The sequence below is a fragment of the Gossypium hirsutum genome, chromosome D06 (genome assembly GCF_007990345.1).
Source record: "Gossypium hirsutum isolate 1008001.06 chromosome D06, Gossypium_hirsutum_v2.1, whole genome shotgun sequence".
NCBI classification, from domain to species: domain Eukaryota; kingdom Viridiplantae; phylum Streptophyta; class Magnoliopsida; order Malvales; family Malvaceae; genus Gossypium; species Gossypium hirsutum.
In genome coordinates this window covers 5363365-5391254 of record NC_053442.1, presented here as the reverse complement: position 1 = coordinate 5391254, position 27890 = coordinate 5363365, and the positions used below count along the sequence as shown (strand labels likewise).

The 27890-nt window shown below is 35.6% G+C and overlaps 1 long non-coding RNA gene across 1 annotated transcript; it reads right to left on the bottom strand.

Moving 5' to 3' along the window:
• Positions 1–10502: 10502 nt before the first annotated feature.
• Positions 10503–12804, bottom strand: LOC107949199 (uncharacterized). Its single transcript, XR_001697656.2, has 3 exons — positions 12311–12804; positions 10848–10895; positions 10503–10756 (listed from the first exon to the last, which is right to left on the bottom strand). It is a non-coding gene; the product is annotated as an uncharacterized lncRNA (long non-coding RNA).
• Positions 12805–27890: the final 15086 nt, after the last annotated feature.

The following is a 27890-nucleotide window of genomic DNA, read 5'->3' as shown; positions in this document are numbered from 1 at the left end:
CTCTGATTTTTCCCTAAATTTATTTTCTACTACTTTCGCTAAACCTGTTATTCCAACAATCAATGCATATACATGATATATTTATGATGCAACACACATGCAAATTTCCCGACTGCCTATCCTAACCGTCCTCGAACATCGCTCGAGACACCGAAAATACATATCAATAACTGACCATCCCAAATTTGTTTTTCGAGTGACGATGGTCGTTCACTTGTCATCTATGGTGATGACTTTTACAACAATAACTTACCATCCCAATTGCCCGATTTTTATGGTTTTTTACTACAATTGTAACACCCCTAACCTGTATCCATTATCGAAATAGGGTTACGAGGCATTACCAAAGTTTACAGAATAATTTTTGATTAATTGAGTCATTTACTATTCACTTTCCGACAGACTATTTAAGGTCCCTTATATGGGCTATTGAGGAACAAAATATGCATCAGGGTCGATCCAGGATTAAATCGGGATCATAGGGGATTTTTGCAAAATCCTAAAATTTTTCTCAATTACATAAGTCACACGCCTATATGGTTTAGGGACATGCCCGTGTGGTCAGGCCGTATGGTTTCACACACCCATGTGACTTACCTCACTCCAGGCCGTGTGGCTTCACATGCCGGTGTCCCTAGACCGTGTAACTCTCTGACTCGCATACCATGAACAAATTGATCTCACATGGCCAAGTCACACGTCCATGTTATCGACCGTGTGTCACACATGGCCTAGAGACATCCCGTGTGTCTACTCGTGTGAACAAAATAAGGCTATGTCCAAGCCTAATTTCTTACCCATTTTCATCCAAATGCTAACCAAACAATTCATATATGATTTTCAACCAATTTCATCACACAAGTAGCCATACTTCCATATACACATTTGATGCAAAACTTACCTCATAATCATACATGTATAAACCATCAATTTCAAACCCCTTTATCATACATGTTATACATATCACTTACCCCACAATATACTAAAATCAAGTTAACCTTAGACATACCAATGGCTAAGTTTACATCCATCCATCCATTTCAAAACTCAAAATACTAAGTTTAGCCTATGCATGCCATTATCACAAAATAAAGCATTTTCTTATACTAAAATATTGAAGTTGATAGTGTGATGTGGCTTCGACCTATCTCCGACCCTCTGAGCTTTCGAGCACTATTGAACAAGGGAAAAGAAACGGGGTAAGCACATAGTGCTTAGTAAGTTCATGCAACAAGAATTTAACTTACCACATATGTCCATTTAATTAAATCAAACATGCATATTTCCAAACAATAGGATATTACCTTATCACACACGATCTCAACACACGAGTTAGTCCAATAATCTCCATGTAATAGTATCATGCAAAGGAATGATGAGCTCATCAATTCCATGAATTTCATACCTTTTTTATTTCCAAAATTATCCCGTTAAATTTACAGGAATTTCGATGGATAATCAGTAGCACACTTATAGTGTACAATTCTATATCCCGTCAATTCATATTTACCCTTATCAAGGAGCACACTCTCGAGCCTCATTTCTTACAGCAGGGTTACCTGTCCAGGCTAAATCCCCTGTATCATATGCTCAAAGAGTTTTGTCAGGATTAACAGTCGAGGCTAAATCCTTTCAGTGACAAATACTCTATAGAGCTTAATCTGGATTACCCGTCCAAGCTAAATCCATTCAGTATCACATCCATCAGGAGGCTTATATTAGGATTACTTGTCCGGGATAAATCCTTTTTCATGTCGTATGTAATATAAATTTTCACTGATCCATCGAATTCCTCTTTATTCACCCAAGATTTATTTTCTCTTTTTTGATCAAATATATTAAACATTTCATCATTTTCCATTCATTGTACATTCACATCACATATTCATGCATTACAAGAATTTTATGAAAATAAAATTCAAGTTACACGAACTTACCTTGATAATATGTCATGTTCGAAAGTCAAATAATCCGAGACTTTCTCCTTGCCTCGATCTAATCTCGTATTTGTATTGTACGGATCTATATAAATTAATTTAATCATTAATTTCACTCAATTCATATCCCATTTCATTCAATTTATGATCTAGGAAAAATTACCATTTTACCCCTAAACTTTTCATTAATTCTAATTTCGTCCCTAGGCTCGGAAAATAAAATTCATGAAATTTAATCCTCTATCCAAGCTTAGCAGAATTTCATATGTATCATTTACAACACATATATTTCAAAAAAATCAAAAATTTCTTTGAATTTTACCGTTCTACAATTTAGTCCTCTTTTTGCAATTTCATCCAAAATCACTTTGTAAAGTTGTTTATTTACTAACAAACTTTCATTTTTTACCATAAACTTTCAATTTCCAGCATATTAATCCATTGGATAATTTTTTTACTTTACTAGCTCTTCAATTTAATCCCCAAATTAGAGAAAGCAAGTTATACCGATTCTAAAAACATCAAAATTATTAAAAACGAGACATAGGAACTTACCAATTAAGCCAAGAAAGTTTTCTTAATCTCTCCTAGGGTTTCCATGCAAATTTTGGGATGAAGATGAATAAATATGATGATATTTTCCATGTAATTAATTATCATATTTTATTTTTACTTAATTCCAATTTTTTCATTACCCTTTTTCTCAAATTCCATAGATGAATCACCAAAGATGTTTTCCCATCTTTTTGTTGATGGTCTAATTATCATATTAGGACCTATAATTTCAAGTTTCATGACTATTTGGCCCTTTTAGCATCTAGCACTCAACTTTCACATTTTATTCAATTCGGTCATTTCTCTAATTTATCATTAAATTGGTCAAATTTTCCTATCGATATTTTTCATATGAGTTTTCTATCATATTACATATCATGCAATAACATTAAAATATATTTCAATTCTAGCTTAAATTTATGGTTATGAAACCACTATTCTGATATCACCAAATTTAGGCCGTTACAATTCTCCTCCTTAAGGATTTTCGTCTTAAAAAATCTTACCAGTAAAGAGGTTCGGCTCCCATGTAGCCTCTTCAATCCCATGTTGTTGCCAAAGGACTTTCACTAATTTTATCCTTTTATTTTTTAGCTCATTTGTCTCTCGTGCCAGAATCTTGACCGATTCTTCACCGTAAGTCATATTAGACTGAATCTCAACTTCTGTCGGTGAAATAACATGTGAAGGATCTAATCGATACCGCCGTAACATGGACACATGAAATACATTATGAATTTTCTCAAGTTCAAGCGGTAGTGATAATCGATATGCAACCGGTCCAATCCGTTCTATCACTTCGTATGGCCCGATGAACCGTGGACTTAATTTACCTTTATAACCGAATCAGAGGACTTTCTTCCAAGGTGTTACTTTCAGAAATACCTTGTCGCCAACCTGAAGTTCAATTTCTTTTCGTTTAAGGTCAGGATATGATTTCTGGCGATCAGAGGCTACTTTTAAATTATCCCAAATTACTTTCACATTTTCCTCTGTTTCACGGATTAAGTCAACTCCGTGTATCTTTTTCTCACTGAGCTCTGTCTAGTATAACGGAGTTCTACACTTACGACCATATAAAGCCTTATACAGAGCCATTTTAATACTGGACTGATAGCATTATTATATGCAAATTCAATCAAAAAAAAATATTTTTCCCAATTACCTTCGAGTTCCAGTATACAACATCAAAACATATCTTCCAACACCTGAATTACACGTTTAGATTGGCCATCTGTCTAGGGATGAAATGTAGTAGTAAAATGCAATTGAGTCCCCAAAGCTTCTTGTAGTTTGTCCCAAAATCGAGACGTAAATTGAGGGTCTCTATCCGAGATAATGGAGACTGGTACCCCATGTAACCTGACAGTATCAGATATATATAATTCAACCAATTTATCCAAAGGAAAATCCATACGTACCGGTATAAAGTATGCTGACTTTGTCAATCGGTCAACGATTACCTAAATGACATCTTTCTTCTTCGGCGATAAGGGCAATCTAGATACAAAATCCATTGTGATTCTTTCCCATTTCTATTCTGATATTGTAATTGGCTGTAATAACCCCGAAGGTACCTGATGTTTAGCTTTAACTTGCGGACAAATCAATCATTTAGTTACAAATTCAGAGATGTCACGTTTCATGCCCGGCCACCAGTAAATCTTTTTCAGATCATTATACAACTTGTTACTTCCCAGATGAACAGACATAATAACACAATGTGCCTCGTGTAAAATCTTCTATATAAGCTCTGTACTCCTCAGTACACATATTCTGCCTTTGAATAATAAACATACATCGGCCCCAATCTAAAATTCAGAATCAGTTCCCGAATCACATTGCACCAGTTTAGACTGTAACTTTTCATCATCTTTTCGAGCTTCACAAATTTATTGTAAAAACATTGGTATAGCTTTTAATCCAGCTATAACTAAACCATCATCAGATAATGTTAACCGGGTATTCATAGCTCACAAAGCAAACAGAGATTTCCGGCTCAAAGCATCAGCTACTACATTAGCCTTACCCGGATGATAATCAGTTACCAGATCATAATCAACTCAAGCCACCTCCGCTATTTCAAATTTAAATATTTTTGTGTCATCAAATATTTCAAACCCTTGTGATCAGTGTAAATATGACATTTCGCGCCATACAAGTAGTGCCGCCATATTTTTAGTGCAAACACAATAACAGCTAACTCAAGATCATGTACCGGGTAATTTCTTTTGTGTGGTTTAAGTTGTCTTGAAGCATAGGCTATTACTTTACCTTATTGCATCAAGGCACGACCTAAACCATTTAATGAAGCATCACTGTAAATAATAAATTCCTTACCCGGTTCTGGCTGTACTAAAACAAGTGATTTTGTCAACAGGTCTTTCAGTCTATCAAAGCTCTGCTGGCATTCATTCATCCACTTAAAATTTACATCTTTTTGCAATAGACGGGTTATTAGAAAAGCTATCATACAGAACCCCTGTACAAATCTTCGATAATATCCAGCTAGTCCCAGAAAAATTCTGACTTCGGATACATTCTTCGGTGGATTCCAATGAACAATGGCTGAAATTTTACTCGGGTCTGCCCTAATGCCATCAGCCGATACAAAATGTTCAAGAAAACCCACCTCTCGAAGCCAGAACTTGCATTTTATAAATTTAGCATATAGCTATTTATCACGCAGAGTTTGCAATACAATTCTCAAGTGGTCTGCATGCTTATTTTCATCTCGAGAATAAACCAAAATATCATCAATAAACACTACTACAAACCTGTATAAGTATGGCTTGAATATCTTGCTCATCAGATCCCTAAAATAGTAGGTGCATTTGTTAGCCCAAATTGAATAACAAGAAACTCATAGTGCCCATATCTAGTTCTAAAAGCTATTTTCAGCACATCTGACTCCTTTACCGATAACTGGTAATAACCTGATCAAAGATCAATCTTTGAAAAGATAATAGCACCTTTTAGCTGATCAAACAAATCATCAATCCAGGGCAACGAGTACTTATTCTTTACTGTGACTTTATTGAGCTGCTGATAATCAATATATAATTTCAGGGATCTGTCTTTTTTTCACAAATAATACCAGAGCACCCCAAGGCGAGTGACTCGATCGAGCAAAACCTCTAGCAGTGAGTTCTTGCAACTGTGCTTTCAGTTCTTTTAATTTTGTAAGAGCCATCCTGTATGGTGCTATAGAAATCGGAGTAGTTCCCAGAACAAGATCTATAGAGAACTCAACTTCCCTTTCCGGTGGCAACCCAGGTAATTCCTCTAGAAACACATCAGAGAGCTCACATACAACTGGTACGGACTGAACCTTTGACTCAGATACCTTGGTGTCCAATACATATGCAAGAAGAGCATTACATCCCTTTCTAGTATACCTCTGAGCTTTCATGACTAAAATCACATTAGATAACCCCTCTGTCTGATCAGATTTAATATGGAGTAACTCATAATTATGATATTTTAACACAATATTTTTCTGTTTGCAATTTACTACTGTATCATGTTGGGTTAGCCAATCCATACCGAAAATCACATCAAACTCATCGAAAGGTAATAACATCAAGTCGGCTGAAAAATAATAACTTTTTACCATCAATGTGTAATTTTTACAAATTTTATCCACCATAACACACTGATCCAAGGGGTTTGAGACTTTAACCACCAATTCAGTGAATTCATCAGGTAAGTTTTTAACAAATACAAGCTTTGTGCATATATATGAATGTGTAGAACTAGGGTCAATCAAAGCAGTAATCTCAGTATCAAGTAAAGAAAATGTATCAGTGATGACATTTAATGCTGAAGCATCTTCTCTGGCACGGATGACATATGTTCTCACTGGTACTCTAGCTTCAGATTTAGCTGCTGAATCTTTTGTAGCTCCCTAACTACCACTGATATTTCTAGAAGGTAGAAGTGGTCTACCTCTCGAAACAAAATTACTCAGCTTCGGAGTTTGATCAGTATCTTTTTCAACCCTTTCTGGACATTCTCTGAGGAAATGACCAAGGGAACCGCATCTATAACAGGCTCCACTTCTCAGTCGACATTCCCCAAAATGAGCTTTGTTACAATACTTACATCGCGGTTTGGGATTACCAACACTCCCTACACTTGTCACTGAATGGGTAAGAGATTTCAGGTTAGAACGTTGGGAGCCTCGTTCCCTGCCAAAATGCCCTGTAGCTGAAGAAGAACGGTCTTGATACTTCTTTGATTTCTTTGAAATAGAAAGCTGTGATTTTCCCATAGGTCTTTTACTAAGAACCCGAGCTTCCCTTTCTGTCTGTTTCTTTTCTTTACTCAATTCTTCTGCTTTATATGCTCTTTCAGCTAGTAGGGCAAATTCTCTTAGCTCAAGAATTCCAATTAACAACTTGATGTCTTCATTCGAACCCTCTTCAAATCTTTTGCACATTTCAGCTTCTGTTTGAACCCATTCTCGAGCATATTTGCTTAGCTGAACAAATTCTCTTTAAAATTCAGATACTGTTATGTTACCTTGTTTAAGCTCAAGGAATTCTTTCCTCTTCTGATCGAGGACTCTCTGGCTAATGTACTTTATTTTAAATTCAGTCTGAAAGAATTCCCAAGTAATCTGTATTTTTTAATAGGGACACGGCACATTTCAAATATTCTGTCGGTGTACAGGATAATTCATCCAAGACTCGAATAGTGTTCTCTAACCAGAACTTAGCTCTTTCAGGATCATCTTCAGTTGATGCCCTGAATTCTTCTGCCCCATATTTATAGATTTTATCTACTAGAGCTTTACCAATTCTAATGGTTTCTATACCTGTACCCTGTGGTATCTCGAGAACCGGTGGAGGAGCAGGAGGGGGAGCTTGTTGTATTGCAGGGTTAGTTCTCAGATATTGATCAAACCATTCATTTATTATTTCGAAGAAAATTGCTTTAGCTTCATCACCTCGGCCCTTAGATACGACCTTTTAGTACTAGATGTTTCTTTTTAGATCGAAGCCGGAGCATGGCTCTTAGCTTCCACGGATTCAGCTCTAGCTTGGTCAGAAGACATTACTATAAAAAAACATATTTAAAGTGGTCATGAGGTATCACACTATCATAAATAATATAATGACATGTATACCTAACCTCATATTTGCCATGTTAATCTGAGAATCGACTAAGTCGTAGCTCTGATACCAATAAATGTAACACTCCTAAGTCGTATCCATCGTCAGAATAGGGTTACGAGGCATTATCAAAGTTTGCAGAACAATTTTTGATTAACCAAGTCATTTACTGTTCACTTTTCGACATACTATTTAAGGTCCCTTATATGGGCTCTTGATGCCCAAAATATACATCAGGATCGATCCAGGAGTAAATCAATATCATAAGGAATTTTTCATAAAATCTCAAAAATTTTCTCAATTACATAGGTTACACGCCCGTGTGGTTTAAAGACATGCCCATGTGGTCAGGCCGTGTGGTTTCACACGCCTATGTGACTTACCTCACTCCAGGCTGTATGGCTTCACACATCCGTGTCCCTAGGCCGTGTAACTCTTTAACTTGCATACCAAGAACAAATTGATCTCACATGGCCAAGTCACATACCCATGTTATGGACCGTGTGTCACACACGACCTAGAGACATGCCCGTGTGTCTACCCTTATGAACAAAATAAGGCTATGTCCAAGCATAATTTCTCACCCATTTTCATCCAATACCTACACGAAATTATACGAATGCTAACCAAACAATTGATATATGATTTTCAACCAATTTCATCATACAAGTAGCCATACTTCCATATACACATTTGATGCAAAACTTACCTCATAATCATACATGTATAAACCATCAATTTCAAACCCCTTTATCACACATGTTATACATATCACTTACCCCACAATATACTAAAATCAAGTTAACCTTAGCCATACCAATGGCTACGTTTACATCCATCCATCCATTTCAAAACTCAAAATACTAAGTTTAGCCTATACATGCCATTATCACAAAATAGAGCATTTTCTTATACTAAAATACTGGAGTTGATAGTGTGATGTGGCTCCGACCTATTTTCGACCCTCCGAGCTTCCGAGCACTATAAAATAAGGGAAAAGAAACAGGGTAAGCACATAGTGCTTAGTAAGTTCATACAACAAGAATTTAACTTACCACATATGTCCATTTAATTAAATCAAACATACATATTTCCAAACAATAGGATATTACCCTATCACACACGATCTCAACACATGAGTTAGTCCAATAATCTCCATGTAATAGTATCATGCAAAGGAATGATGAGCTCATCAATTTCATGAATTTCATACCTTTTTTATTTCCAAAATTATCCCGTTAAATTTACTAGAATTTCGATGGATAATCAGTAGCACACTTATAGTGTACAATTCTATATCCCGTCAATTCATATTTACCCTTATCAGGGAGCTCACTTTCGAGCTTCATTTCTTACAGCGGGGTTACCTATCCAGGCTAAATCCCCTATATCATATGCTCAAAGAGTTTTGTCAGGATTAACAGTCGATGCTAAATCCTTTCAGTGACAAATACTCTATAGAGCTTAATCTAGATTACCCATTCAGGCTAAATCCATTCAGTATCACATCCATCAGGAGGCTTATATTAGGATTACCTGTCTGGGCTAAATCCTTTTTCGTGTCGTATGTAATATAAATTTTCACTGATCCATCGAATTCCTCTTTATTCACCCGAGATTTATTTTCCCTTTTTTCATCAAATATATTAAACATTTCATCATTTTCCATTCATTGTACATTCACATCACATATTCATGCATTACAAGCATTTTATAAAAATAAAATTCAAGTTACACGAACTTACCTTGATAATAGTTCGTGTTCGAAAGTCAACTAATTCGAGACTTTCTCCTTTCCTCGATCTAATCTCGTATTTGTATTGTATGGATCTATATAAATAAATTTAATCATTAATTTCACTCAATTCATATTCCATTTCTTTCAATTTATGATCTAGGAAAAATTACCATTTACCCCTAAACTTTTCATTATTTCTAATTTCGTCCCTAGGCTCGGAAAATAAAATTCATAAAATTTAATCCTCTATCCAAGCCTAGCCGAATTTCATATGTATCATTTACAGCACATATATTTCATAAAAATCATAATTTTTCTTTGAATTTTACCATTCTACAATTTAGTCCCCTTTTTGAAATTTCATCCAAAATCACTTTGTAAAAGTTGTTTATTTACTAACAACCTTTCAATTTCTACCATAAACTTTCAATTTCCAGCATATTCATGCATGGCATAATTTTTATACTTTAGTAGCTCTTCAATTTAATCCTCAAATTAGAGAGAGCAAGTTATACTGTAACACCCCAAACCTGGCCTAGACGTTATGGTCGAATCTGGCATGTCACATTGAAATGTCTTTCGAAAATTTGACTTGTTGGTAAAAATTTCGTTTCTAAGTTAAAAAAACCCTGTTTTTATTATTTTACGAATCAACTAATCAAAATGTTTGCCTTGTTATCTGCTATTGTTATAATAGGTTGATCTAAAATCGCGAAAGCTTTTAAAAACTCTAATGTTTAGATTTCGTGTCCTTGAAAACAATTATTATTTTGAAAATTCGTCTTCTCCTAAACCAGCAGTTGACAATAAGTAAGCAAAAACCCAACTAAAATTTAAACAAACATAAATGGCCTTATTACATAAATAAAACCCAACACAAATTTTAAATTTAAATAAAAGCAAGTGTAGAACAGCTGCAGTTGTGTGGCCACCTCTGAGTAGAGGTGTTCATGGGCCGGGCCGGGTTTGGGCCGGTCCCAGAGAAAAAAAGCAGCCCGCATTCTAGGCCCGGGCCCAGCCCGGCCTGGCCCGTTTTTTAAAATAACATAAAAATTAAATCAATTTCATCTAGACTTCAAATAAATGCAAAGTACATGCTCTATAAAAAATAAATAAGTTTTAATCAAAAAACAAATATTTCTATGATCATTCATCTGCTAAGAACAATTATTTTCCATTCAAACTGCATAAATCCAATCCAAATTCATGAATAGAAGCATCTCTATTTTTCAATCCCATTATTTTCCTACTAGTAGATAAACAATATTAGCATAACATTACCATAATTTAATCAAAATTTTTCTTTCCCTCCAATATTTTGGTAGTTCACTTCTTTTTCAGAGGAATCAATAATCATAACAATCTTTTGAGATAAGGACACAAATTATCATCTACAAAATCTGCTAATCCTGCATTTAATTGCAAAATGTTGTACAAAGTAAAATAAAAGAATATCAAATTAAATTAAATTCTAAAAGGAAAATGTAAATGAAAGCTTACGGGAAAGGAAGCTAAAGTAAGCCAAATTAATTTCAATGTCACTTGTTTCTGCAATTAAACAAAGCAAAAACAAAAAAAGATGAGATTAAATGAAAAAAACTAAGCTTGTGATCTCAGTAAACATTATAATAAATTCATTAAAGTCGAATCCATGCAATTGCAAAATTTTGAGATCTTCATTGTGATATGACAATATCAACTCCAACCACTATATTGGAGCTTGCACAATTATACTGTCATAATATGACTCAAGTATTTTAACACCCCTCATCAAATAAGTGTTGCCTATTTCCTACTCCTCAACTAAACTCTTTTCAATTAAAAATAACTAGAAACTGCAAGTAACATACATAACAGCTCATCTAAAACGATCTAGCTTAATGTCACTATTGAAGTCTATGTTAAAAAAAGAAACAGACAGAAACATCAAACAAACATTAAGCAAAATACAGACAGAAACTTAAAAACAGAATTCGGCAAAATATCCGTATCTGGTACGCGCACCAAATTCCAGTAAAAGAGATCAATGTAATTAGTAAACATTAAGCAAAATACAGACAAAAACAAACAGAAAATGGAAGAAGAAGAAAATGTTGTTACCCGGATTAACAAGTTATACCAATTAACTCTTAAATAAATCTAGTTGTTAAGTGTATCACTAAAAAAAATAGTATGTATTGTTTGTTTACTTAAAAAAAATTAAGAACAATTTTTTGTATATAATTTTTGGCCAACACATTCTATATATTAATTAATGCAAAGTGTGAAAGGAACGACTTTTCAAACAAGTCTCTAACAACTAAATAGTGCTATAGTTAACATATAATGCAAATAGTTAACATTATCATCAATCGTTCTTGTCTGCTTATTTTTTAATAGTATAAGATTTAAACTGTTCAATTTATTCTGAAATTAACTAAGTTACTTTTTCAACAATATTAGATAAGAATTTCCTACATATTTCTATCAATTATTTTCTTTACTTAATGAACGATTTTATATATATAGAAAATGAAATACCAATTACCAAATCAACATCATAAGAAAAACACTACCACATCTTGCCAAATCCATTAATTATTGAAGTCTATGTTAAAAAAAGAAACACACAGAAAGTCAGAAACAAACATTAAGCAGAAATATGGTACTCACATTATTACAGACAGAAACAGAAACTTAAAAAAAGAATTTGGCAAAATATCCACATCTGGTACTCGCACCAAATTCCAGAAAAAGAGATCAATTGAATTACTAATTAGAAAACATTAAGCAAAATACAGCCAAACAGAAAATGAAGTTACCCAGATTAACCAGAAACAAACAGACGGAAAATGGAAGGGAATCATCAAGGGATCCATTGTTAATGATTTCTTAAAAGATTTAGACGCAAAAATTAAGCAAAATACAACGATTGTGAATGGTTTATTTTGACAAAATTATTCTCAAAGTAGAGCTCTATTTACCTTAAATTGGGCGGAGGATCGAAGGTGGATCGGTGGACTGGAGGAGGATCTGTGGACTGGAGGAGGATCGGTATTTTGGAATTGGGAAAAAAGGGAGGAGGGCACGATAGGTTAGGGATTTTGGAAGATTGGTGGAAGACGGAAGTGAAACAAAATTAAAAACATTTAACTTAAGACTTAAAAGTAGATATTTTAAAAACTATAAAATATATTTAATATAAATTCGGGCCGGGCCGGGCCGAGCCCAGGCCAAAAAATTTTTACTCGAGGCCCGACCCATTTTTAAAACGGGCCTCGTTTTTTAGCCAAACCCATATTTCGGGACTATATTTTTACCCGAACCCTCCCATTTTTCGGGCGGGCCGTTGGGCCGGGTCGGGCTGCCCTGCCCATGATCACCTCTACCTCTGAGTCCCTTGCAGCGCCAAATCGCGTATGGCTGAGGATTACATGTACAATTAAAAGGAAAGGGTGAGTTTACAAAAGCTCAGTGTGTAATCCCCTAACAAGTAAACGGTCAATTAAATAGTAGATAAATACAGTTTGGGCCTGAGCCCGTTACAGTCCAGTTCAGTGTGGGCCTAAGCCGTTTCCCGTAATAGTAAGCGATTGGGCTTGAGCCCATCACAATGCGAGTAATTAGTAAAGCCTTTGGCCAATTTTAGTAATAGTATCAGTGGGGCCTTATCCCATAACAGGAACATATATCAGTCATGCAGTGAACTATATGTAATATCATTAATCGATGTAGTAACAGTGCAAAATCATTAATCAGTGTAGATATGCAATTAGAAATACTATCCAATCCAGTCTATACACACCACTCTATCCCTCCAAACATACCATGTGGGGATAAAATTGACCTACCCAGCCAGACACATTAAGATTAGCACCGGTAGCAGCACTAAACAGTATTGTAGCAAAGCTGCCAGTAAAATAAACGGCATATAGCCATCAGTAGGTCCACAGTCGTCTTGGGTGACCCATGCAACCTTATCAGTACGGTACACTTCCTCCATAACAGTATCCCAACCCAAGCAGTATGTCGTGTCATAAACCATACGTGTATGCAAAATGTCATTCTCAATCATAGTCATACATATCATAGAGCAAATCAGTCATACATTACATAATGCAATAACAGTCTTTTCAACTTTTAGGGGTATAACAGTCATTTTACCCTATGAGAGTATTTCGGTCATTTTACCCTATGGGGTTATTTTGGTCATTTTACCCTATGAGGGTATTCTGGTCATTTTACCTTATGGGGGTATTTCGGTCAGATATCGACCTCTCGAAAGGTCCGCAGTCGCTTCGAGCGACTTAGGTAACCTAAATGGTCATAATAGTGTAAATGGGCCCAAGACCCATTACTCGACCCAAGTGGGCCCACACGCTCGTGCGGCCCGTTCAGCCCAGATTTCGCCACGGCTATGAGATTTACATAGCCTAGTCCAGTATTTTCCAAAAATCATGGATTTCATCCGTGTGGGGCCTACGAGCCCATTAAGCCCACACGACCCATTTCAGCCTAACGTGGCCCATTACGGCCAAAGCCCATGGAAATGCCCATAGAGGCCTCCACAGTCTATCGCCCATGATTCGTGGGTTTGGCTTACCGTACGAGCACTCGCACGCTCGTGTGGTCTCCAACGTCGTATTTTCGGCTTTTCGGCTTTTGTCATTCTACAGTTACAGTAGGGTGTTTACACACCTGATTGTGGAAACGCAGTAAGATCCACGAGCACAAAAGCCTACATTCATACAAAGCTTTCCATTAGTCGCTGAACAATAGGATTAATCTCTCCCTTTTTACATCCTTAACCAAAACTAAAATTAACACTTGCCTCGATTGTCAAATGTGGGTTAGCCTACCTATACCACTAAGGAAGGTTGACTGCAATCTCGTTGACGAATATCTGCATTACAAACGGGTTTCATTAAACAGGATTGTATATTTATGTGGTTTAAATCCACACATGATATCTTGTGGAACCATAGAAAGAACTCGACCTACGCTTTAGAATGCTCGACTACATACTTACCTTTGATCGAATGATGGGAGAAATGTGACAGCCCAAAGTTGACCCTAGTCGGGAAGTAGTTTCGGGACCGCTAAACCGAGTCACCGAAATGTTTGAATGTGATACTTATTGTCTAGAATATGTAATTATGAATGTGTGAAAATTTCAAGCTTCAATTTGGTTGATTTCATGTGAATTTAGTCAATAGGACTTATGTGAGAAAATTCTAAAATGTGATAGGTCAATGTGTGAGGACCTATTAGTGCATGTGGACAAAGGGGGGACTTGCATGTCAAATTCCCCCCCTACTAGTAGTGGCCGGCCATGACAAGCATGGTAGACCAAGTTTGATGGCCAAGACATGTCATAGACATGTTTTGTTGGTGCATCATGGGTGGAAAAAAATAAAATAATAGGCATGGAAATTAAATAATGAAAAGGAGTATGATGATTACACAAAAAAAAAAAAGTGAGTAGTTGATTCTTTTCTCCCCCCCATTGCCGTGAGCTAAAGAAAAGAGAGGAGAAGATCTTTGTTCATCCTTTTCTCACCTTCATTTAGCCTAAATTAGAAAGAAAAACAAAGAAAAATTTTCTCATCCTTTGGTTCATCCTTGGCCAAAAATTTTATGGAGGAAAGAAGAAGAAAGGTGAAGAGATTCGGCCATGCATGTAGCTAGGCTAAGGTATGTTTGATGATGTTCCATGAGATGCATGCATGTTTTAGTTGTTAGCTTGAGTTCTACCTAGCCCATGGTCTAAATCTTGCTATGTGATGGAAATGGCACTTGACCATGGATGCATCATTCTTGGTTGATGTTTGATGTTGTGGTGATGAGGCATGAGGATGAGTTAAGATTCGGCCTAGGTGGAGGTCATGTTAATGCCATTGCATGCAAAATATGAAGCTTGTTAATGATGCATGTGATGATGGCTTGATGATTCTTGAACCTCCTTTTTAGCATTTTTGTGTGAGCACATATGTGCATTGGTTGCTAAATGGAGAAGAATCGGCTAGCAAGATGTGTGCTAAGGCCGAATGTAACTTTGCATGTTAATGAGCAATGCATGTGTTAAATTGATGAAAAGGGGGAGGATGCTTTACTAGTGTGTATATGTGTGTATTAAGTGTTGAAATCGACCCCAAAAATAGACATGCATATTCGGCCAAGGGGAAAGAAATTAGCTAATATGTTGTGTTGGTGCATGATTTTTGCATGTATGAGACTTTAATGTCTAATGTATAAATATGGGCTAAGTGCCTTGTGTTCATCTTTTTGATGCCTAAATGATGAAATCAATTTATTTGTTTAATTAAGCTCAAGAGCAAAGGGGAAATAAATCCGATAAAGGGAAGGAAAAAGTGGTCGAATAGTTAGCGGAATCGTTCGACAACACCCGAGGTAAGTTCTTGAGTAAGAGAGCTTAAATTACGATGTGATTAAATCATGCTCTATGTGTGGCTATTGAGCCGAATGTGCAAGGACGATATGTGCCTTGTGTTTGAGTTTCGCAAATGAAAATGAAATATGAATGTGCCATGAATTATTGTTAGATGTGCATGATTAATTGAATGCTGTCCGGGCTAAGTCCCGAAGGCTTTGTGCTAAGTGAATATATCCGGACTAAGATCCGAAGGCATTTGTGCGAGATACAAATTCCGGGTTAAGCCCCGAAGGCCTTTGTGCGAGATACTAAATCGGGGTTAAGTCCCGAAGGCATTCGTGCGAGTTATTAAATCCGGGTTATGTCCCGAAGGCATTGTGTGAGTTACTAAAACCGGGCTATGTCTCGAAGGCATTTGAACGAGGAGCTATATCCGGTTAAATCCCGAAGGTACGTGATTTGGTAATGAATGAGCTTGCTGTAAAATTTCAGCGAATACTCGAAAAACATCCCAATATGGGGATATGTTACGTATGTGTTGAATTTAATCGAGCCCTTACAAATAAATGTTCGCTCAGTTGATAAACGAGCTACCGGCCTTCGGCTAAGTTAGTCTATTGTGTATGTACATAAGGGTTGTTAATGTTGTGAAGCAAGTTTGATATCGGTAAATTGCGTATTGTGAAATATTCCGTTTAGCTAAATGTGTGTTATTCTTTGTTTATGCTGGAATTCCTTGCTCAAAACTTACTAAGCATAAATTGCTTACTCGTTACACTGTTCCTCTGTTTTATAGATTTTTTTGGTTCTCCAGCTATCGGACTCGGGATCTTGAAGTCGAAGTCGCCCACACTATCAAAGGCTCTTTTGGGTACTATTTTGGTTGAATTTTGATATGGCATGTATAGGACTACCCATTGTGGTTTTTCGAGTACTTTATGAAATGTATAAGTGTACAGCCATGCGAAAATGGCTTGTAGAAGTGGAGTATGGCATTAGACCATTCGTGTTTATGAATGTATAGATGGTTTCATGATGTAACTATAGTTGGAATGGAAGTGTTGAGCAAATGATCAGCCATTGGAATGGCTAAGTATGATCATATGTGGGCATATGTATGACAAGGCCCTAGTTGGTCCATGAAACCCCGAAAATAGGTAAGGTTTACTTTGAAAACAGAGGCTGACAGCAGCAGTGGTGTGGATTGGAAAAATCACAAGAATTCGTAGGAGTGGAATTAAATAGTGAATAAATTATGTAATCGAACCTTGATGAATCTACTTTCATATGAAAGTAACGAAGCAATCATATGAACAGTACAGTAAGAGATATTCAGGTTCTTGTGGAACAGGGCCAGAACAGTTTCCGGATTCCCTGTTCCGACTTTGGAAATTCACTATAAATTGACCAGAGATAATTAGGAGTCATACCATATATGTATGGATTCCTCTCTGAGTCTAGTTTCCATAGAAACAAACGGCATCAGTATTGAAGCTCTGTGAAGAGAGATATCCAAGTCGTAATGGGAAAAGGTCAGTGTAGTCGACCCCTGTAACATGGGAGATTTTTACTAATAAACTGTACTAATTGGCCCAACCAAAAATTCTAGAAAAAAATACATAGGTGGGGACATGAGTCTAGTTTCAGGGAAAAATCACAAAACTGATTTTCGAGTTGTGAAACTCAAGATATGATTTTTGAAGCGACTAGTACTCAGACTGGGTAGTGTCTGGAAAAATTTTTCAAAGTTTGTTAACATCTCGTGTCCGACTCCGGTGTCGGTCTCGGGTTCGGGGTGTTACAAGAAAGGTTTCTACAACTTTAATATTACGCGATAGTCCTTCACTCCTTGAAAAATTTGAACCGTCAGAGAATTGTTGTCAAGTCGAAAACAAATTTGAAGAGATAAAAAGGGAGAGAAGGTAATATTCGACAAACAGTTGATCAAAAGGGGTAGAGGAAGAAGAGCAATTCGGACGAAAGATGCAACATGAAACTACTTCAACACTGTTTGGTCAAGGTTTGGAAAATAAAGAAATGAAAAGAAGCAACAAAGAGAAGAAGGAAAAGGGAAGATATTTCGGCAGAGGAGGGAACTAAAAAGCTATTCGGCAAAAATAACAAAAAAGATAAAAGGGAAGAGCAACAAAAGAAAAACCCGAGAGGTACTCGAAATCTTGCAGTCTCCTAACTGTTCCCTTGTTCAAAACCTATTTCTTCTAGGCCCAAAATTCGGGGTGTTACATATACCGATTCTAAAAATATCAAAATTATTAAAAACGGGACATAGGGACTTACCAATTAAGCCAAGAAAGTTTTCTTACTCTCTCCTAGGGTTTCCATGCAAATTTGGGGATGACGATGAATAAAGATGATGATATTTTCCATGTAACTAATTATCATCTTTTAATTTTACTTAATTCCAATTTAGACCTTAGCCTTTTTCTCAAATTGCATGGATGAATCACCAAAGATATTTTCTCATCTTTTGATTGATGGTCTAATTATCAGATAAGGACCTATAATTTCAAGTTTCATGGCTATTTGGTCCTTTTAGCATCTAGCACTCAACTTTTACATTTTATTTAATTTAGTCATTTCTCTAATTAATCATTAAATTGGTAAAATTTTCCTATTGATATTTTCATACGACTTTTCTATCATATCACATATCATGCAATAATATTAAAATATATTTCCTTTCTAGCTTAGATTTGTGGTTACAAAACCACTATTCTGATATCACCGAATTTACGCCGTTACAACAATAACTATCATCTCGGTTGACCCAATTTTAATGGATTTTTAAATTACCATGACAGCTTATCCAATTTTGATGATGTTGCCGCCTACTTCGCACAGTATTGACTTTTGGTGTGGACTTAAATTGTCATAGTCTCCTATGGAACTCCCCCATCCTTCGTACCTGATTTCAGGTATTTATGCACATATACTAATCATATCATACTCATTCTCAATGTTTGATACTATGCTTGACAAGCACATTTATTATCATATACAAACATTTAGTGGCATGTATTCATGCATTTATTCATATCAATTTCATATACACATATAATTTGTGCAAGTTAAAAACAATGTCACATACTTAGTATCTACATGTGAATTAACAGGCCTAGTTTATCTTAACACATACATAAAGGTTCACATGTAAGGTTTGCACATAGGTTCGCACCTAAGGGTTCGCATATTATCATATAAAAGGGTTTTCTTGCTATATACAATTCACATAAATAATCATGTAGAGTTCGTGAAGATATAAATTAGAAGTCCGCATAATACATGGCTTGCATACTTACTCATGCTAGGGTTCGCATGTAATTTTCAATTTAGGTCCACACGTATAAACAATGTAGGTTTGCATGATTATTCTAAACGCTCACACACAAATTCCTATTTAGTTTTGCATATGGGCTCGCAATAGGGAGTTTGCCTATAGGGTTTCGCATACAAGTTGTCGAAACCATTTTTTTGAAAAATAAAAAAATTTAGGTTTTCGACTTTTAAAATTGAAAATTGGGAGTCGCCACCTATCTTTTATTAATGTGTGATTGGGTCACCTAAAACGACTTTGGTCTACGAATTTTAGAAAAAAAATGGGTTCGCAAGTCAGTTACGTATGAGGAAGGATTAGCACCCCCATTACGCCCAAAAATTGGTACCTAGTTAATTAATTAATGTCTTAAGGTCGAAAATTTTAAAAATTTAATCTTTAAAAACTTAAAACGTTGCATATTAAGACCCTTTTCAATTCAGAGAAGCAAAAATGACACACCCAATACGTTAGGGCACAACATTCTAATTTCTCCCAAAATGAATTAGGTCAGAATATTTATACAATAAAAATATTAAAAGAACATCCACTCATCCAAAATTTAAGAAACCACACCCAATACGTTAGGGCACGATTCCTTTAGAATCCCGAACTCGGAATATTTCCTTTAATTTAAAAGAACATCCACTTATCCAAGATTTAAGAAATCACACCCAATACGTTAGGGCACAATTCCTTTAGAATCTCAAACTCGGAATATTTCCTTCATGATTTTTAAAAAATCTTCATTTCGAGAAATCAATGCGCCACATCCAATATGTTAGGACACAACGTGTTGAGTTCCCAATAATGAGCTTTTATTTTAATTAAAAGAATATTCATTTTGAAAAAGTTTGATTTTAAAAATAAAAAAATGTAATGATATGCTACTTTTGTAACAACCCGGTTTTGACCCTAATCGGAATAGTGGTTTCGGGACCACAAATTTGAGTCAAAAAAATATTTTAATATTATTTTTTTTAGTCTACAGTATGAAAATTTTATCGTTGGTGTGCTCGATTTAATTAAAAGGATTTAATCGTGTAAAATGCAAAATTAGCATGCTATATGCAAAGGTACCTATTTGCTATGATTTTTATTATATTGAGTCCTTATGTTGTAATTTAATCATTAGAATTATGCATGGACAAAAATAGACAACCATTAAATAGTTTTCTAATTAAATCATTAAGGTTAAAATTGTAAAATGTATATTAATATGTATTAAATAAATAAATAATGGCCATGCATGTGTTCATCTTTCTTGGCCGATTCTAAGAAGAAAAAATAAAGCTTTGGAAGCTTTAAACATTCGGCACCTTTGGGAGCTTAATTCGGGTATGTGTTTTGTTCGGTTTTCGATAATTTTTACGTTTTTGAGATCGTTGCTTTGTGTTCTTCAAAACCCATGTTTTAATTTTGTGAATTGTTGATGATTTCGAAGAGTGTGCCATTGATGAATGCTTGGACTTTTTGATAGTTGATGATGAAAAATGAAAGATATGTGATAGATTAATATGTTTTGTATTGGAATTTTTAGTGAAATTGAGTAAATAGGGCTAAATTGTGAAATTAAATTTTTGGGGGACTAAAATGTGAAATAAATGCAAAGTGTGGACTTGAATGAGAACCATGAATATTCAGCCCTTGTGTGGTATAGGCAAATTTTGTATAAATTGTGTTTTATGCAATAGGGAGTAAATTGCAAAAAGGTGTAAATATTAGGGGCAAAATAGTAATTTTCCAAATTATGTGTTTTTGGATTAAATTGAATGTGTTAATAAATAAATTATCTTATTTTGAATATATTTAGATCGGGAACCAAAGAAATTGGAGTTAGATCGGGGAAAAGCCAAATTAGTCGAATAATCGTCCGATTTTGATTTTCCATCGTCCGAGGCAAGTCTATTAGCTATTTAATTTTATTAAATCAGCATATGAGTATGTATATCAATGGTATGTGCGTTGAGTTGATTTTAAAAGTATAAAAATTGGAATTGAAAGTATGAAATTATATATATATGCTAGATTCGAATGACTATGAATATGCAAATATGCATATGAATGTCCTTGAAATAAATCTAGGTATGAACATATATGTACAAATTATATTCGAATATACATGTATATACATGTAAAATTTGTTGTAATGAAATTAGGTATGAAATTACAAAGGTATGAGATATATTCGAACATATGTATGTGTGTGTGAATAAGGTGTGAACTTAGTATAAAATAGTTGTATAAGTTGGAGTGAATAAGTATTTATACTTATGAATAAATATTTATATTGAGTATAAGTATGAAATTATATATATATATGTTAAATTCGAATATGTATGAGTATATAGGTATATGTTCTTGTTTCGAATATAAGTATAGAGTAATATATGTTTGTTAGATTCGAATATGCATATATGTACATGTATAAGGTCCTGTATTGAGATGGTATATGAAATTGTATGGGTATATATGGAATTCAAATGTTAAAGGTACCTAGTATATTATAAGTTAAATTTTATGATATTAGAAGTGGAATCTAAAGTATGAGGTTATATATATACATAAATGTGTTTTGGTTGAATTATTGAGTTATTTAAGTTAGATTTGATGATTGGGATTTATATTTATCCATGTGTTTTTAAAGATATAAGTTATGAATATTGAGTTGAATTTTGTGTGGATTTTATATACAAATAAGAGATACAACTTCTGTGAATTGAGATTCTTTTGTTAAAGCTCAGTATCAATCGGATTTATTGCCAGTGAAATTATTCTTGAATCAGGCTATAAGCCTAGCAGGCTAAGTGCCAGTGAATTGAATCAGGCTATAAGCCTAGCAGGCTAAGTGCCGGTGAATTGAATCAGGCTATAAGCCTAGCAGGCTAAGTGCCGGTGAACTGAATCAGGCTATAAGCCTAGCAGGCTAAGTGCCGGTGAACTGAATTAGACTTTAAACCTAGTAGATGAAGTGCTAGTGAATCTGTTTAAATTAAGTGATTATATACATTGGGTATAAATATATATATGCTTTTGATTATATGTAATGGACAAATATATGAACATTTGTTTCAATGTGTTTGATGAGTGTATAAACGTTTGAATCTTTGTGATTATTGAGTATGTGCATATATTGGTTGTCATGAAATTGTTGGATATATATATATGAACGCATTCGGCATATGTGAACTGTAATTGTATAAGTGTATTCGGCACTTGTAATTGATAAGTATAAAAATATGCTATTGGTATATGTATTTGGAAATTTATATATAAATGGATCCGATGAAGTGCGAACGAAAAATACACTAGAAATCAGTATATGCAGTTAACGATTATGTTGGTAACTTGATTATATGCATATAATGTCTATACATATGTCTGTTTATGTGTATTAGTTAAAATACATTCTTTTATATGTATTTTAGATATGCTATAGACTTACTAAGCTATGAAAGCTTACTTTGATTGTTTTTGTCCATTTGATTTATAGATTTTGGAGACGCGTTACGAGCTCGGGGATCATCAGCATAGTCTATCACACTATCGACTTCTTTTGGTATTTTGTTAAAATTTTGAACTCGACCTTATGGCATGTATAGGTTTGAATATGATTTTGGTTAGATTTGGATTGTAAAATATAAATAGCCATGAGAAAATGGTTTAATTTCCATGTTTGTGATCAGTTTGTTTTTTTAAAAAAAAATAAAAAAATGGTTGTGTTTGTTTGGTTATGCCTCGTAACCCTAATTCGGCGACGGATATGGGTTAGGGGTGTTACAACTTTAAATATATCATGCAATAATAAATATTACAATAACATAGAAATAATACAAATATATAAACAAATAAATACAATAATGGTATGCAAAATATCAAATAAATGGGCAAGATAATAAAACATGTAATCCTAAATCAATAGACCAATGATTGAAATAAATAAAAAAATACATAAGTTTAAAACAATTAAAATAACATCAAAATTAAATAAATTAAACATGTGTATAAAATATGTTTTTTAGTAGAAATATATACATAAAACTATATATATAATAATAATTATTTATGGAAGTTGAAAACATTATTAAAATATTGATTTTAAGAGAAATATATAAAAAAAGGACTAAATCAAATCGCTAGTAAAAATAAAGGGGGTAAATCTGCAAATAAATAAAGTCTGGAGGACTTAGTTGGACGCGCGAATTACATAGAGGGGCTGGAAGGGAAAATTTCCCTTCTCCTCTAAAACGGCGCCGTTCAAACGGATCTAATTGGAATTTAAAATAAATTAAAGGCCAAAATTTTTTAAAAAAAGTACTTAATTGAATATATAAAAAGGCGGAGGGGCTAAAAGTGCAATTTTCCCCTCCGCATGAAAACACGCGGATCCTGGGTCCGGATCGGGTCGACGCGCGGATCCTCCCCCTCCAAAACGACGCCGTTTTGATTGGCCTATTTAAGCCAATTTTCAGCCTCAAATTTTATTTTCAAAACCTTGTTTTTAAAAAAACAAATCCTTTAAAAAAAACCTCTCAACCCTTTAGTCTTCCGACCATCGGTCGGTCATCGGACCCTCGCCGGCCACCATCCACGGTGGCTAGAAAAAAAAATTCCCCTTTTAACCTTCTTAACCTCCTGAGCCTAGATCTGGGCTCAAATCTCGCGAAATATTGACGAATGGGCCCCTGGAAGCAAAGAAACCTTTCGGCTCCGGTCATCAATCCTCGGTGACGACTTCCTCGGCCATCCACGGCGGTTAGGGGCTTAAAAATAGGTTTTTTCCTTCCTTTTATATTTATATTATTTATAAAAATAATAAAATAAATAGATATAATCGAAAAAAAAAGAATAAAAATAAAATAGAAACGCAAATATCAACCTTTATTCTCTTATGCCTCTGTTTGTGATGTAAAAGACAGGGCCTTTTTTTGATTTCTAAAAAAAAATCACCCTCACCATTACAATATTACAATGGCTTTATATAGCCGAATGAAAATACAAGAAACGGAAACGAGAAATCTTCTTGATTTGATTTGGTTTGATTTGATTTTTGTTTCCTTTCTTGTGTTCGCAGGTGTAGATCGTGAATATTCGGGGGTGAGGCAAGGCTCGACTGCGGCGCTGTTGAAGATTAGAAACCCTAAGGTTTCATCCGTTTTGGGCCATTGTAATTTGGGCCACCACTTTATTTTGGTTTGGGCCTTGTAGCCTGTTTTGTATTTTGACACTATGGCTGTTTTTTTTTATTTACAAAAGGGACGGGTAAAATTTAGGTATTACAGCTGCCCCTCTTTGCTCGTAGTCGTGTAACGGGAACGGAGCAAAGATTCTAAAAATGCCAAATTTTGCCCGATCGTGTTAGACTTGGTACTTTGTAAAAGTATAAGAATTAGTGCCATCTTCAATCTACCTCACTGCAACTTCAGGGAGATAAGACTAGATGAAATCTGCTCTCTGCAACTTCAGAGAGATAAGATTTGTGATTTTAATCCATCCCACTGCAACTTTAGGGAGATAGGATTGTCGGCTTTAATCTGCTCCACTACTGCTTAGGGAGATAAGATCTACAATCTTCAATTTTCTCCGCTGTTTCTCAGGGAGACAAAGCTTGGTGGCTCAAATCTGTCTCCCACTATCTTGGAAAGGTAAGATTCACCATCTTCGATCTGCTCCACTACTGCTTAGGGAGATAAGATCTACAATCTTCAATTTTCTCCGCTGCTACTCAGGGAGACAAGGCTTGGTGGCTTAAATCTGCTTCCCACTATCTTGGAAAGATAAGATTCGCCATCTTCGATCTACTCCACTACTGCTTAGGGAGATAAGATCTACAATCTTCAACCTTCTCCACTGCTGCTCAGGGAGACAAGGCTTGGTGGCTTAAATCTGCTTCTCACTATCTTGGAAAGATAAGATTCGCCGTCTTCGATCTGCTCCACTACTGCTTAGGAAGATAAGATCTACAATCTTCAACCTTCTCAACTGCTGCTCAGGGAGACAAGGCTTGGTGGCTTAAATCTGCTTCCCACTATCTTGGAAAGATAAGATTCGCCGTCTTCGATCTGCTCCACTACTGCTTAGGGAGATAAGATCTTCAATCTTCAACCTTCTCCACTGCTGCTCCGGGAGACAAGGCTTGGTGGCTTAAATCTGCTTCCCACTATCTTGGAAAGATAAGATTCACCGTCTTCGATCTGCTCCACTACTGCTTAGGGAGATAAGATCTACAATCTTCAATCTTCTCCACTGCTGCTCAGGGAGACAAGGCTTGGTGGCTTAAAGCTGCTTCCCACTATCTTGGAAAGATAAGATTCGCCGTCTTCGATCTGCTCCACTACTGCTTAGGGAGATAAGATCTTCAATCTTCAACCTTCTCCACTGCTGCTCAGGGAGACAAGGCTTGGTGGCTTAAATCTGCTTTCCACTATCTTGGAAAGATAAGATTCGCCGTCTTCGATCTGCTCCACTACTGCTTAGGGAGATAAGATCTTCAATCTTCAACCTTCTCCACTACTGCTCAGGGAGACAAGGCTTGGTGGCTTAAATCTGCTTCCCACTATCTTGGAAAGATAAGATTCGCCGTCTTCGATCTGCTCCACTACTGCTTAGGGAGATAAGATCTACAATCTTCAACCTTCTCCACTACTACTTAGGGAGACAAGGCTTGGTGTTTCACCAATTTGTCTTCTAGGGAACTTGACCTGTATAATTCATTTTATGACCCTAAATATGCCTAGTGATTAGGAGGACATGATCAGAATGAATCAAATGCTGCTAACTAGGTATGTATGAATGATGCTTGCATGAATGCAAAATTTTATTTTTCCGAGAATGATTCCGCTCAAATTGTCATTGCTCAAAGTTTATTGAGGCTTTGTGACTGACGTGCTACAACGCCTTCTTACTTGACTGGTTTTTCTAAAGAAACATTTAGCTAGGTTGCCCCCACTGTAAACCTTAAAGTTTAATCCATTAGGGTGCAAAAATTTAGACCATCGTTTTCCCACTGTAACCCAATGGTATATGGCTTTTCTTCAATCTTCTCTTATCACAATTCCAGGATACAGATTACGAAATTTATTTACTCTCAAGGTGTCCTATCAAATGCTTATGCCCAAATGAGGAGCTTTTTTTATCCATAGGGAACTTCTTCCTACCCCATCAGAACCTCCTATTATCTCATTCGCTATTTAGACAACCAAAGCAGTCTTAATTTAGACTTTTTCCTCCTTAGTTTCCTTATCTTTTGACCTCGGAGTGTGCTAAACAATAGTCCTGTTTTAAGTTACTAAATGATTTTAAAAATTCCCAGAGTAATATACCAAACTTCTTTTGTAAAAGTTAATTAGTCCATCAATCATTATTCTAATGCAACATGCTTGCGCAAAGATCAAAAATACTGAGTAAGAGATGAATTAATTCCGGAATTTATTGACAGTAGGTGTCTAGAAAAGAAAAAATATTCAAGAACAACAAAGAATGAAGTATTTACAAGAATCAACAAACTTGGTACAAATAATATAAAGACTAGGTGCTTTGGATATCGCTGCTTGAACTTCTCCATACAAGCCAAGAACCATTCTGAGTTTAACATGTGTTTAGGGGATCTACCGTACTTTATTAATGCCCCTAAGACGTCGTACATCCCTTTATTGTTGACTTTAGCAAGGTCACCCTAGGCCTCAATCTGACAATGTTTGAGCCTCGCTTTTTCGGGTTTTCAACTCAACCCCCTTTGGTCTCAAGGCGCCCTTTTCGGGTTTTCACCTTAGCCTCACCTTTTTTTTCGAAATCAGAGCGCCCTTTGCGAGTTTTCACTTTGATTTCTCCCTTTCTTCAAGTGAAATATTTCTTAACCGAGTCTGAATTTACAGGATTCAGAAGATTTTTGCCATCCATTTCACTCAAAATCAAAGCGCCTCTAGAAAAAGCCTTCTTCACAACATAAGGTCCTTCCTAGTTTGGCATCCATTTCCCTCTAAAATCTTTTTGTAAAGGGAGGATCTTTTTCAGAACCAAATCCCCTTCATGAAATTCTCTGGGACGAACCTTCTTATTGTAAGCTCGCATCATTCGCTTCTGATACATTTGGCCATGACGAATGGCTTTCAATCTTTTTTCTTCAATCAGGTTCAATTGATCATACCGAGATTGGATCCATTCGGCTTTATCCAATTTTAACTCAGCCAACACCCGAAGAGAAGGAATTTCAACCTCAATAGGTAACACTACCTCCATTCCATAAACCAAAGAGAAAGGTGTTGCCCCAGTAGAAGTCCTGACAGATGTTCGGTAAGCCAGAAGAGCGAAAGGTAACTTCTCATGCCAATCTTTGTAAGTTTCAGCCATTTTCGCCACGATTTTCTTGATATTTTTATTCGCCGCTTCCAATGCACCATTCATTTTCGGGCGATACGGTGATGAATTATGGTGTCTAATGTTGAACTCATCGCAGACTTCCGCTATTGTACTGTTATTTAGATTCAACGCATTGTCAGATATGATCCTTTCAGGCATTTCATATCGGCATATAATCTCCTTCTTCAAAAACTTGCTGACTGCTGACTTCGTGACATTGGCATATGAGGCCGCCTCTACCCACTTAGTAAAGTAGTCAATAACCACAAAAATGAAACGATGTCCACTAGAAGCTTTCGGTGATATTGGTCCAATGACGTCCATACCCCACATGGAGAAAGGCCATGGAGAAGTCATAACATGAAGAGGAGAAGGAGGCGCGTGCAATTTATCTCCTTAAATTTGGCATTTATGGCATTTCTTGGCATAATTGATACAATCTCCTTCCATAGTGGACCAGTAATACCCGAATCTCATA